The following is a 13,286-nucleotide window of genomic DNA, read 5'->3' as shown; positions in this document are numbered from 1 at the left end:
TACTTGTATTTGGCAACATTGAAGAAAACATCTTTCCTATCTTGGTGAGAAGAAAAGGATCTTTAGAGGTATGGAAGCCTGCGTGCCAGTAGCCTCCAGCCTCCTGTCTCAGGCCAGCGCCTCAGGAAGCTGAAACAGGAGCGTTGATGGTTCAAGGCTAGCCTGGGCAGTTTGGAGGGCTGAGTGTGCCCGAGGACTGCCTCCCCCAACCCCTAGGAGCCCTGCAGGGCAGGGATAAAGTGCTGCTTTTAGAGTTAGGGGAGAAGAAGACTACTGTAGCATTAGGAGGTTCTGGTGCTTCTGTGTAATTCCACTCCCAGCCCTTAGGAGCAAGTAAAGAAAGAGCTTGCCATGTCTCCCTCCTCCCCAATGTGGTCTGTACCACTTCAGCCCTGATTTCACTGCCTCAGAAGTGCTGCCACAGTTGTCTGCCAGGGCGGGGCTACCATACTGCTGGCCTAACCCTTGCCTTTGTCTGCCTTCTTGTTGTTGTTGTTGTTATTTGTTTGTTTGTTTTGCTTTCTTGAGATAGAGTTTCTCTGTGTAGCCTTGGCTGTTCTGGACTCACTCTGTAGACCAGGCTGGCCTCTCACAGAGATCTACCTGCCTCTGCCTCCTGAGTGCTAGTAAATCTGCCTCTTAAGTAGAAGAATCTGGAGCTATCCAGAAGGCTCCCTGGTTAAGAGCTCCTGCTGTTTTGCCAAGGACCCAGATCCCCTTCCCAACACACACACACACACACACACACACACACACACACACACACAGGCTCACAACCATCACTAACTCCAGTTCTAGGGATCTGGCATCCTCTTCTAACCTCTGCTGGCACCTGGCATGCAAGTGGTACTTTTTTTTTCCTTTCCTTTTTCTTTTTCTTTTCTCTCTCTCTCTCTCTCTCTCTCTCTCTCTCTCTCTCTCTCTCTTTTTTTTTTTTAGACAAGGTTTCTCTGTGTAGCCCTTAATGTCCTGGAACTCCTCTCCTCTCTCTCTCTCTTTCTCTCTCTCTGTGAATGTGTGTGTGTGTATCTAGACCAGGTTGGCCTCAAACTCACAGAGAGCCTCTTCTCTTTGCTTCTCAGGGACTGGTAGTAAAGGCATGTGCCACAACACCCCAAAAAGGAAATTTTTGAAAGAAGAATCTGCTTTGGCCAAACCTGTTTTTCTAGCTTCTCTGGGGTCAGTCCAGCTTCTGGGGCACAGAATTCAGAACTGATCACTTGTCGTCTTCTTCTTCTTCTTCTTCTTCTTCTTCTTCTTCTTCTTCTTCTTCTTCTTCTTCTTCTTCTTCTTCTTCTTCTTCTTCGAGACAAGGTTTCTCTGTGTAGCCTTGGCTGTCCTAGATTCACTTTGTAGACCAGGCTAGCCTCGAACTCACATCGATCCACTTGCCTCTGCCTCCCAGAGTACGGGGATTAAAGGTGTGCGCCACCACTGCCTGGCTACTTGTACAACCTTCGAAAGGTCCTAAATGTCCAGACAGCAGAGCAGATGTAAAGATGGGAGCCCACGGCCCCAGCCCCACCACACAGCCTGTGGGAGCTGAGGCCACTTGGCTCACCTCTCTGAGCTTCACACTGATCTGTAAAAAGGGACCAGTGGCTACTTTGAGGAAATGTTCTGTTGGGAGACCATGAGTCTACATGGCTTAGCCCAGTGCTGGCTCAGAGTGTGGCCTCAGCTAAAGAACCTAGTGTTTGCCCGGCGGTGGTGGCGCATGCCTTAATTCCCCGCACTCGGGAGGCAGAGGCAGATGGATCGCTATGAGTTCGAGGCCAGGCTGGTCTACAAAGCAAGTCCAGGACAGCCAAGGCTACACAGAGAAACCCTGTCTTGAAAAACCAAAAAAAGCAAACAAACAAACAAAAACAAAGAACCTGGTGTTCAACTAGTCAGCCCACACCCCAGCCTCCCAGGGACACTTGCCATAGCTTGGGCCGCTGGGGACTACCATCTGAACCAGGTTCCTGCTCAAGCCAGCAGTCAGAGGTCTTCTGCCCTAAAGCTCGACCCGTCACCTAGTCCCAGGGAGCAAAACTGCTACTTTAAATCTAGTCTACGTAGGTCTCGTGGTCTGAGAGCTTCAGCCATGTCAGCTGGTGCCAAAGCCACACACCCAGGGCACGGTGGAAACGACAGCTTCGAAGATATAGCCTCCGTTTGTGCCAGGTCCAGCAGATGTCTGGGTTGAGCCAGTCCAGGTAGAAAAAGGGGCTTGGGGAGCTGCCAGCTTCTAATGGGAGTGATTATAGCCAGTTTCCTAGTCTTCCCCGGGGAAAACGCCAGCCAGCAGTGAGCACAGCGGCTGGCCTGAGCCTCCTTCTTTAGCCAGTGAAGAGGTAAAAAGCAGCCCGAAGAGGCTGAAAACAAGGAAAAAGCACTGGGAACCCCTACCCCCCCCCCCCAGAATATGGAAGAACCAGTCGCCCTGCCCCTGGTGCCCTGCCTCAGACCCGCCCATCAGGTGCCCCGCCCCTGGTGCCCTGCCTCAGACCCGCCCATCAGGTGCCCCGCCCCGCGCCCTGCCTCAGACACGCCCATCAGGCCGAAGCGATAATTTTATTTCAGCTGTCCTTTGAAGTATCCTATCAGCCAGTGGGGTTAACTTTTTTTTTTTTAAAGATTTGTTTATTTAGTATATGGGTGTTTTGTCTGCATGTACACTTGCCATTGCACACCGAAGAAGGTATGGCATCCCTTGGGAGTATAGCTGTAGACAGTAGTGAGTTGCCATATGGGTGCTGGGAATTGAACCCAGGACCTCTGGAAGTACAGCCAGAACTCGTAACTTCTGGGCAATCTCTGCAACCCAATAGTTTATTGGGTTTTTTGTTTGTTTGGTTTGGTTTGTTTTGATTTTTTGAGATAGGGCTTCTCTGTGTAGCCCTGGCTGTCCTGGAACTCTCTCTCTCTGTAGACCAGGCTGGCCTCAAATTCAGTGATCCACCTGCCTCTGTCTCCTGAGTGCTGGGATTAAAGGTGTGTGCCAGCACTGCCCAACCTTTCTTCTTATTTTATCTTTTTTGTTTTGTTTTGTTTTGTTTTTTGAGACAGAGTTTCTCTGTGTAATAGCTTTGGCTGTCCTGGACTCGCTTTGTAGACCAGGCTGGCCTCGAACTCACAGCAACCCGCCTGCCTCTGCCTCCCACGTGTTGGGATTAAAGGCGTGCGCCACCACGCCCAGCTTATTTTAGCATTATTAACTTATTTTATGTGTATGGATGTTTTGATTGCATATGTCTGTGTACTGCGTGTGTTGCCTGGTGCTTGCAGAAGCCAGAAGAGAGTGTGAGGTCTCACGGGACTGGAGTCACAGTGGTAGATAGGAGCCATCACTTGGATGCTGGGAAAGCAGCCAGCACTCTTGACTAACGAGCCGCCATCTCCCCAGCCCCTGCACAGAGGTGATGCTCTGTAGAAGGTTCTTTAGCTGAAGTTCCTGTAGCCCCCAGGCCCTGAGTAACAGGCACACCAGTAATCAGGAGAAGACAGGGTAACTATGGAATAAGTTGGTGGCCAGAGCACTGGTAGCCACATCTGTCTGTCCTCTACTTAGATTGGATAATTTCCAGGCTTCTTAACATGCGCGCGCGCACACACACACACACACACACACACACACACACGGGTGTGGGAGGAAAGGAGTTAATCATAAACATTTCAAAAGGATCTAGAAAAGGCAACACAGGTGCCCGGCATGATGGCAGAGGCAGGAGGATCTCTGTGAGTTTGAGACCAGCCTGGTCTACAGAGTAAGTTCCAGGACAGCCAAGGCTACTACACAAAGAAACCATGTCTTGGAAAAACAAAACAAAACAAATAGCGGGGCATGATGGCACACGCCTTTAATCCCAGCACTCAGGAGGCAGAGGCAGGCGGATTGCTGTGAGTTCAAGGCCAGCCTGGTCTACAAAGCAAGTCCAGGCTAACACAGAGAGACCCTATCTTCAAAGAAAGAAAGAAAGAAACAAACAAACAAAAACAAAAAGCTGGGCAAGGTGGCGCACACCTTTAATCCCAGCCAAGACTACACAGAGAGACCCAGTCTCAACCCCACCCCTCCACCCCCAAAAAGGGAACAGCGTCACAGTGTCCCTTATAAGCATGTGGGGTCTGCGCTGGATGCCTTCCATACAACCCCTGGGAATGGAGTGAGTGAACTCAACCTATCCAAGTCCTATTTCTCGTAGAAGTGCAGATTAACTAGACTTCTCCAGTCAATCTGGCTGCCAACTCTCTTCACAAACTCAGATGTCAGCAGCTCAGTCACAGCTGTTTCCCCAAGCACTCCTTACAGAGTAGACCCTGGAGAAAGTTCCTCGGGCAGCCTAACACCCCAATGGCTCCTGGCCTTTCTGAGGAACAAGAGACAAAGCAGAGGGCAGAAGCGGCCTTGTCTAGCAATGAAGGAACGCTCAGTGGGGTGGGGCAGCCCTTCCTTGCACTGACGCGCTCCCACCGCCCCCCCCCGCCCCCCACCCCCCCCACCCCCGCCCCGGGCCCTGCTCCCAGCTGATTCGCCTCTGTTTGGAACCTCTGCCTCTCTCCGTTAGAGCAGGAGTGAAGGCCAGGTTCAAAGGGAGCTTTCAGAGCGTGTGAGGAGCCCACAGATGCCCCTTGTGTGAACATGAGAGGAGAAAAGACAAGTGGAACTCACCGCTTCTCAGTCACCATCAGCACGCACCGCACTCAGACAGAGCAACCCTAGCAGGAGAGCGAGACCAAAACGGGAGCCGGTGAAGATTCTGTTCACTGAAGACTTGACGCCTGAGAATGGCAGCCTCAGAGAACAGCGGCTGCATCTCCCCTGATGCCACCACCACCCGCAGAGACAGAGTCCCCATGCATCAGCCCTGAGCTAGGTGCTGGGGTTCTGCAGATCTGAAAAGTGGACGCAAGTTCCTCTTAGGAGTAAGCCAGAAGGCCACCAAGCACCAAGCCGTGTGGGTGGTAGACTAAGTCCTGTACAGGGTCCTGAGCCGCCTGCCTCTGCCTCCCCAGCGCTGGAATTAAAGGCATGTGCCACCATGCCCACCTTGATGAGAGCCATTCTGAAGATGATGTTGGCAGGAAGCGGCGGTTGGCATGCGGGATGGAGGTAGAGAATATTCCAGAAGCAAGGCAGAGAGTCAGGTCTCTGAGGAATGGCTGCTAGTTGGTGAACTATATGCTAGAGAAGTGTCCGTCTTACCAAAAAGAGCTAAGCAAAATATAGCCACCTTAAAAAAATAGATTTATCTATTTATTATTATTATGTATACAGTTCTCTGCCTGCATGTACACCTGCAGGCCAGAAGAGGGCATCAGATCACATGATAGATGGTTGTGAGCCACCATGTGGTTGCTGGGAATTGAACTCAGGATCTCTGGAAGAGCAGTCAATGCTCTTAACCTCTGAGTCATCTCTCCAGTCCAATATAGTGGACTTTTAATGTATAGATAATCTAATGAAAATGCAAGGGACATTTTTGTTTGTTTTGAAACAGAGCCTCACTTTGTAACCCTGGTTGTCCTGGAACTCATTAAGTAGAGCAGGTTGGCCTTTAACTCACAGCCATCCACCTGCCTCTGGGTACCAGGTGCTGGATTTAGCAGTGTGTGCCACTGCTTAATGTGTGGTGGCCTCCCTGTTTATTCCTAAGAGGAACTGCATCCATTTTTCAGAGAAGATCTGTGGAGCCCCAGCACCTAGCTCAGGGCTAAGGCATGGGGACACTGTCCCTGTGGGTGGTGGCATCACGTGAGGCCTTTACTGGGCTGCTTTGGGCATGCTCCTGGCTCTTGTGTTGTTGTTGTTGTATGGTGCAGGAGACAGAACCCCAGAGCTCCACACAGGCTAGGCAAGCACTCTACCACTGACTGTCTCCAACATGTGCGTCTGTGCACCCTTGGGCATGAATGTGCCCCAGAGACCAGAAGAGGACGCCTGAGGCCCTGGGACAGGAGTCACACCTACTGAGCTGCTGTGTGGTGAATAGCCTCATTTTCTGTATTGGTTACTTGTCTCACTGCTGTGATAAAATACTTTTTGTTTCATTTTGGCTTAGTTTTTCAAGATAGGGTTTCGCTGTGTTGCCTTGGCTGTCCTGGAACTTGCTCTGTAGACCAGGCTGGCCTTGAACTCATAGAGATCTCCTTGTCTCTGCCTCCTCAGTGCTGTGATTAAAGGTGTGTGCCACCACGCCTTGCTATGACAAAATATCTAATAAATCAATTTAAAACAGGTTACTTCTGTCCACTGACTGAAGGGATACAGGTCACTGTGGCGGGAAGGCAGGATGTCAGGGAGCCAAGGCAGCTTGCCATGCCCGCAGTCAGAGAGCAGAAAGAGCTAACACTGGGTCTCACCTGCTTTTATTCAGCTCTGGGCTTCCGTCCATGTGTCGGTGCTGCCCACAGTCAGAGCAGGGCTCCCTTCCTCAACTGAACCACTTTGGAAACACCCTCATGGACACACCCAGAGGGATGTCTCCCCTGTGGTTCCAAATTCAGTTAAAGTGACACGGAAAATTAACTGTAAAGTAGTGGTGGTGAGAATCAGCAAAAAACAACAAATCTTGGGTAGGGAAAGTCTAAATTTCCAGGTCCCCACCACCACGTGTGATTTTTCTGGGGGCATACAGTCTCATGTTGCTCAGCCTTGCTTCAAACTTGATATCGTATCTGCAGACCTGGAATGCCTAGTTTTCAACAAAGAATATGAGGCATGTCAAAACAAAATCACCAGGAAAGTATTTTCTGTACACTGCAAGAAAGCAGTTGATGGAAACTGGCTACGAGGAAATCCAAATAGTAAATTAAAACAGCTATTTTTAAATGTTTTTAAGAATTTAAGTCTCTCTTGCTCTCACCTGGTTTCTCTCCTTCTATCTGTCTCCGTCTCTGTGTCTGTCTCTGTGTCTCCATCCTCATGACTCACTCAAGCCCTAACTCCTCTCTCCCCTTTTCTGAACTCAAATAAATGTCCTTCTTTTATACTAAAAAAAAATAATAATTTAAGAAAATGCATTTATGAGATGAAAGGAAAACAAAAGCACAATCTTCCGCTAGTGGAGCCATTTGGGAAGAGTTGGGAGGCGTGTCTTTGTTGCAGGAGCTGTGTCATGGGTGGGGTTTGAGGTTTCAAAAGACTTGAGCTGGCCGGGCGTGGTGACGCATGCCTTTAATCCCAGCTCTCGGGAGGCAGAGGCAGGTGGATCTCTGAGTTCGAGGCCAGCCTGGTCTACAAAGCAAGTCCAGGACAGCCAGGGCTATGCAGAGAAACCCTGTCTTGGAAAATAAATAAAAGACTTGAGCCATTGCCAGTGTGCCCTCCCTCTCTGCTTCCTCCTTGTGGATGGAGTTGTGATTTCTCCAATGTTCCTGCTGCCGTGCCTTTGTTCTTCCATCATGGACTCCAGCCCTCTGAAACCATAAGCCCAATCAAACATTTTTGTGTAAGTTGCCTTGGCCAAGGTGTCTTGTCATAGCAACAGAACAGTGACTAAGATGCCCACCCACTTTGGGAGGCACCACTCCCTGGGCTGGTGTCCTGGGCTGTATAAAAGGAGTGTAGGCTAAGCACACAATTGTCCACTATTCCCTTCCTGACTGTAGATGCAGTGTGACCAGATGCCTCCAGCCCCTGATGCATGGTGATCTCCCCACCAGGATGGACTATGACTTCAAGCTGAGAGGCAGAACAAACCCTTTCTCCTGTAAGTTGCTTCTGCTGTGGCATTTTATCACGGTGAGTATATTTTTTTGTTGTTGCTGTTTTGTTTGTTTTTCAAGACACGGTTTCTCTGTGTAGTCCTGGCTGTCCTGCCTGCCACTCACTCTGGAGACCAGGCTGACCTGGAACTCATAGAAATTCACCTGCCTCTGACTCTAGAGCACTGGGACCTGGCTCACAACAAGTACATTCTAAAGCAGATTATCCAGGTTCGAATCCAGACTCTACCACATAGAAGCTGATTAGCTGCAATTCTCTGAAGGATCAGAACCAACACAGAATGAAGACATAGTAAAAGGGACTAATTAGATTGGCTTGCGTGACATAGTCTGGACAGCCTAACGGTGACTGTCTTCAGACTGAGAAGCTACGACCCTCCATCTTCTCAGTCCAGCCAGATGGCTGCCTCAGCAGTCAGTCTGGAACTGAACACTGAAGGGTTTCTGGAGAGCCGAGTGGCCTTCAGTTGGCATTGGGAGGTGGGACAGGATTGGCTCTGTTATTGGTTAAGGCTGGTAACAGGGTGGATGAAACTCACCAGCAAGAAGTGAAGGCAAGCAGGCAAAAGAGCAAGTGCTCCCTCTGGGCGTCCTTGTAATTGACTGGCAGTTCCACACACATTTAGTGTGACTCTCCCACCTGTAAATAACCCACTCAAGAAAATTCGTCCCAGACATGCCAAGAGGGTCCTGTGTCTGTCAAACTGACAAAAGCAACTATGGCAGAAGCCAAGTGTGATGGTTTGTCTGTCAATTTTGCCAGAATTAGAGCTAGTTAGGATCTCTAGATATGGCTGTGGTGGCATCTCCAAAGAGGACTGACATGGTGGACGGGTGACTGGGGTGTGTGTGCTGCCTCCACTGTGGATGGCATCCGGTGGGCTGGGCTTATGAGTGGAAAAGTTGTAGGAGGAAGCCATCAGATGCATGCAGGCTGCACTCTTCCTGAGCACGTATGTCTATTTCGGCTACCATGGCCCACAAATATCAGGTGCTAGCTTCTGTGCCTTACAGAGTGAACTCAATCCTCGAGACTCTCCAGGGGCTTCCAAACCCCACCCCTTTCATTTCTTCTTTTTAAGAAAACGAGTCCATTTTTATTTGGTCATTTCTTGCATCTGAAAGTATCCTTCAATGACATTGTTGGCCTGAGATTCTTCACCATAATCCTTAACCACTGCACAACTACAGCCAATCACTTTACAGGGTTTCCACTCTCTGCCAACTGTGCAGAGACCTACTCATTGCCCCAGTTTCTTTTTTTGTTTTTGTTTTGTTTTTCGAGACAGGGTTTCTCTGTGTAGTCTTGGCCATCTTGAACTCACTTTGTAGACCAGGCTGGCCTCGAACTCACAGCGATCCGCCTGCCTCTGCCTCCCGAGTGCTGGGATTAAAGGCGTGCGCCACCATGTCCTGCTGCCCCAGTTTCTTGTTGTCATTTGTCAGGTTGATTTGGGGTTCAGTGCATAGGGCCTCCTTGACATGCATAGTGTATTAGGGTTCTCTAGAGGAACAGAACTGATATCACACACACACACACACACACACACACACACACACACACACACACTGGCTTACAGGCTATGGTCCAGGTAGTCCAACAATGACTGTCTACCAACAGAAAGGCCAAGTAGTTGCTGGATGTCTCAGCTGGTCTTTGGTATATACCAGATCCAAAAAGAAGTGGGCTCAAATGCCAGTGAAAGAATGGACTTGTAGCCAGGCGGTGGTGGCGCACGCCTTTAATCCCAGCACTCGGGGAGCAGAGGCAGGCAGATCACTGTGAGTTCGAGGCCAGCCTGGTCTACAAAGCGAGTCCAGGACAGCCAAGGCTATACAGAGAGACCCTGTCTCAAAAAACAAAAAAGAATGGATTGTAAGCAAGGGCAAGAACAAGCAGGCTGTGTTGGTTTGAATGTCACTGGCCCCCATAGGCCGATAGGGAGTGGCACTATTAGGAGGTGTTGCCTTGTTGGAGGAAGTGTGTCAAGGTGGAGGTAGGCTTTGAGGTCTTACATATGTTCAAGCCACACCCAGTGGAACAGTCCCCTTTTTCTGCCTGAGGACCAAGATATAGAATTCTTGGGTCCTCCAGCACCGTGTCTGTCTGTACACTGCCATGTTTCCCACCATGATGATAATGGACTGAACTCTGAAACTGTAAGCCAGCCCCAATTCAATGTTTTCCTTTATAAGAGTTGCCACGGTCATGGTGTCATTTCACAGCAATGAAACCCTAACTAAGACACGGATGTACCCAGCAGATTGGGTTTTAGTTTATTCCAGATGTAGTCAAGCTGATAACCAAGAACACCCATCACACATAGGCTCATCACAAGCGAATGCCAGCACATAAAGGTGGCACAAAATCCATCTAAAATCAGATGCTTGCACAACAAATACAGGCTCAAGACTCAATGTAATATAAAGCTTGATTTGCTAGCTGAGTAATGAGTCTCCCGCCTACCCACCTGTGCCTACCGACCAGCAGCAGCATGGCCTGCTTGGTGCCCAGCAGCATTTGCTGGGTGAGTAAATGAAGGAGGAGCAAAGAAAGAAACAGACAAAGGGGAAGAGTGTGCCCCACCCTCCGAGGACAGGGCCTGAGGCTCGCTGTGGCCAGCAGGGTTGGGAGTCAGAGTAGGGGAGTGGCAGAGTGTCAAGCTAGACTTCTGTTCTCCAAAGATGCCACAAGGCTTTGGAAGCGAGAGTTGGAGGAAGCTGGAAGCAAATGCTGCTGCCAAACCTCTGTCAACTTCCTATCAGTTCACCCCAGGCAGAGGAACAGGCACACTAGCGTCATCTCAGCAGAGCAGAAAGCAGCGGGAAATGACAGAATTATATATATATATTCTCGCACACAAATTATTTTAACCGAGGTATTTTAAAATTCCTCCCTCAAGGCAGCATCTCGTTGCTGCAGCAACCCTGGCTCCACAGGGTGTCCTGATTACCAACATGCTCCCTGAACCTGCACGAGGCAGTCCAGAGGTGTTTCTCAGCAGCTCTGGGAGTTTGCCATCAGTGGGCTACCCACAAAGTGATTGTATCTGTTTGCTATGATGCCTCACAGAAGTTTGGCCCCAGACTGATACAGTCTTTAAAAAAATACGGGTTCATTAGGCATGGTGGCACAAGCCTGTAGTACTAGCACTGGAGAGGTAGAGACAAAGGATCCCTTGAGTCCAAGTGTTCAAGACCAGCCTAGACAACATAGTGAAACTTATCCCCCCAAATAAAATAAAAGCAAACTACGGGCTCATTGCTTACCATGTATGGTTCCTGGGTTTGGTCCCAAGGAGGGATCAAATGGAAGTGTAGTAGAGTCATGGGAGCCAGGTGTGGTGCGATATACTGTACTTGAGAGGTGAAGGGAGGCAGCTCAGGAATTCAAGGTTATCTGATATAAAGCAACTGATATAAAGCAAGTTTGAAGCTAGCCTGGGCTAAAAGACCCTATCTCAGCACAAACAAAACAGAATCGTTGGAATTCTTGCCTAGGATGCACAAAGCCCTCTTTAGCAATGTAACAGTAGTTTTTTGTTTTTCTTTATTGTTGTTATTTTTGGGGTTCTGGTTTTTTCCAAGATAGAGTTTCTCTGTGTAGCTTTGGTTGCCTTGGAACTTACTCTATAGACCAGGCTGGCCTCGAACTGAGGAAGCTCTCTCAGGTGCCTCTGCCTCTCAAGTGCTTGAGTTAAAGGTACCCTCTTCTGACGTGCAGGTACACACGTAGGCAAAATACTATATATGATAAAATTTTTTAAAAAATATTTTTTATTTAATTTTAATTTACATGCATTGGTGTGAGGGTGTCACATCTTGGAGTTACAGACAAAAAATTTTAACAAGTTTTTAAAAGGCTTACATGCTATTCAAGTTGATATATGGCCTTTTTTTTTTTTGTTTTCTTTTTCTTTTCTTTTTTTTTTTAAGACTTAATTTATTTTTATGTATACAGTGTTTTTGCCTGCATGTACACCTGCATGCCAGGAGAGGGCATTAGATCACATTATAGATGGCAGTGAGCCACCATGTGGTTGCTGGGAATTGAACTCAGGACCTCTGGAAGAGTAGTCAGTGCTCTTAACCTCTGAGCCATCTCTCCAGCCCTGTTTTTTGTTTTCAAGATAATGTTTCTCTGTGTAGCCCTGGTTGTTCTGGAACTCACTCTGTTAACCAGTCTGGCCTTGAATTTAACAAAGATCTGCTTGCCTCTGCCTCCCAAGTGCTGGGATTAAAGGCGTGCAGCACCACGCCTGGCTGTTTTTGTGGTTTTTGGAAACAGTCTATATAACCCTGGCTGTCCTGGAGGCCTTTTGTTTTGTTGTTCCATCAAAACACATACAGATTACATTTTCACTTAGTTTGAGATTACATTTTTACTTAGTTTGATATTGAGCAAATGAAGGAGCTGGTTTAGAGTTCATCTCCACTTCCCATTCAGCTACACTGGCCCCTCGGAGATAGGGCTGGCCCTGCAGCTGGGTGGTGGTGTCCTCATCGCAGTCGCATCCACATGAGTGTGCATTGCACACACGCTGCCATTCTGCACCTGGCCAGGAATAGTGTATGCTGTCTTTAGGAACACAACAAGAGAGAAGAAATGGCCGCTGCTACAACAGTTCCAGCACTCGCCAAAGGATCTGGGCTACAGTCCTGGTGTCCTCACATGGCCACAGCTGGTTTTGCCCCTCTGTTCCCTTGACTACTCAGCTGCACCACACACACACAGGCTCAGCATGCCAGGCCCAGGGAGCAGTTCCCAGCCTGTGGCTCCACTAGGCAATGTGTGTAGGAAGACTAAGGGAACCCACAGCCTGGCGAGGTCTTGGGGAACACACAAGATGAGTTAGTTGCCGGGCATGGTGGCACACGCCTTTAATCCCAGCACTCGGGAGACAGAGGCAGGCAGATTGCTGTGAGTTGGAGGCCAGCCTGGTCTACAAAGCGAGTCCAGGACAGCCAAGGCTACACAGAAAGACCCTGTCTCAAAAAACAAAACAAAACAAACAAAAAAACCAAGATGAGTTAGTTAGGAAACTGACTACAGGACTGGTTCCTGTGTTTGCCTGCAATTCTGTCTCTGCATCATGTTTGTGCGGTGCCTGGAGAGGCCAGGAGAGGGCGCTGAATCCCCTGAGACCAGAGTTGCAGATGGTTTTGAGTCTCCATGTAGTCCTGGAAAAAGAACAAGGGTTCTCTGGAAGAGCAGTTGGTGCTCCTAACCACTGAGTCATCTCTCCAGCCTCCCCTCTTAGCCTCTCTTTTTAGTGGGACGTCGGATGGTTAGCACTCAAGGGTGGTATTGCTGCCAGTATCTGGCTGTTACCATGATGCTGATTCTGCCTGGCCAAACGGCATGCCTTTGTGCTCCTGAAATGAATAACCGAATGGCCTCTGCCTTTCTTTGCACCTTATTTGTAAGGAGTGATATAGGCGCCAGGCAGTGGTGGAGCACACCTTTAATTCCAGCACTCAGGAGGCAGAGGTAGGTGTATCTCTGAATTTGAGGCCAACCTGGTCTACAGAGTGAGTTCCAGGACAGCCAAGGTTACACAGAGAAACCCTGT

Source organism: Acomys minous, assembly GCF_964271855.1.
Source record: "Acomys minous genome assembly, chromosome: 17".
NCBI classification, from domain to species: Eukaryota; Metazoa; Chordata; class Mammalia; order Rodentia; family Muridae; genus Acomys; species Acomys minous.
Note: the sequence above shows the minus strand (reverse complement) of the source record.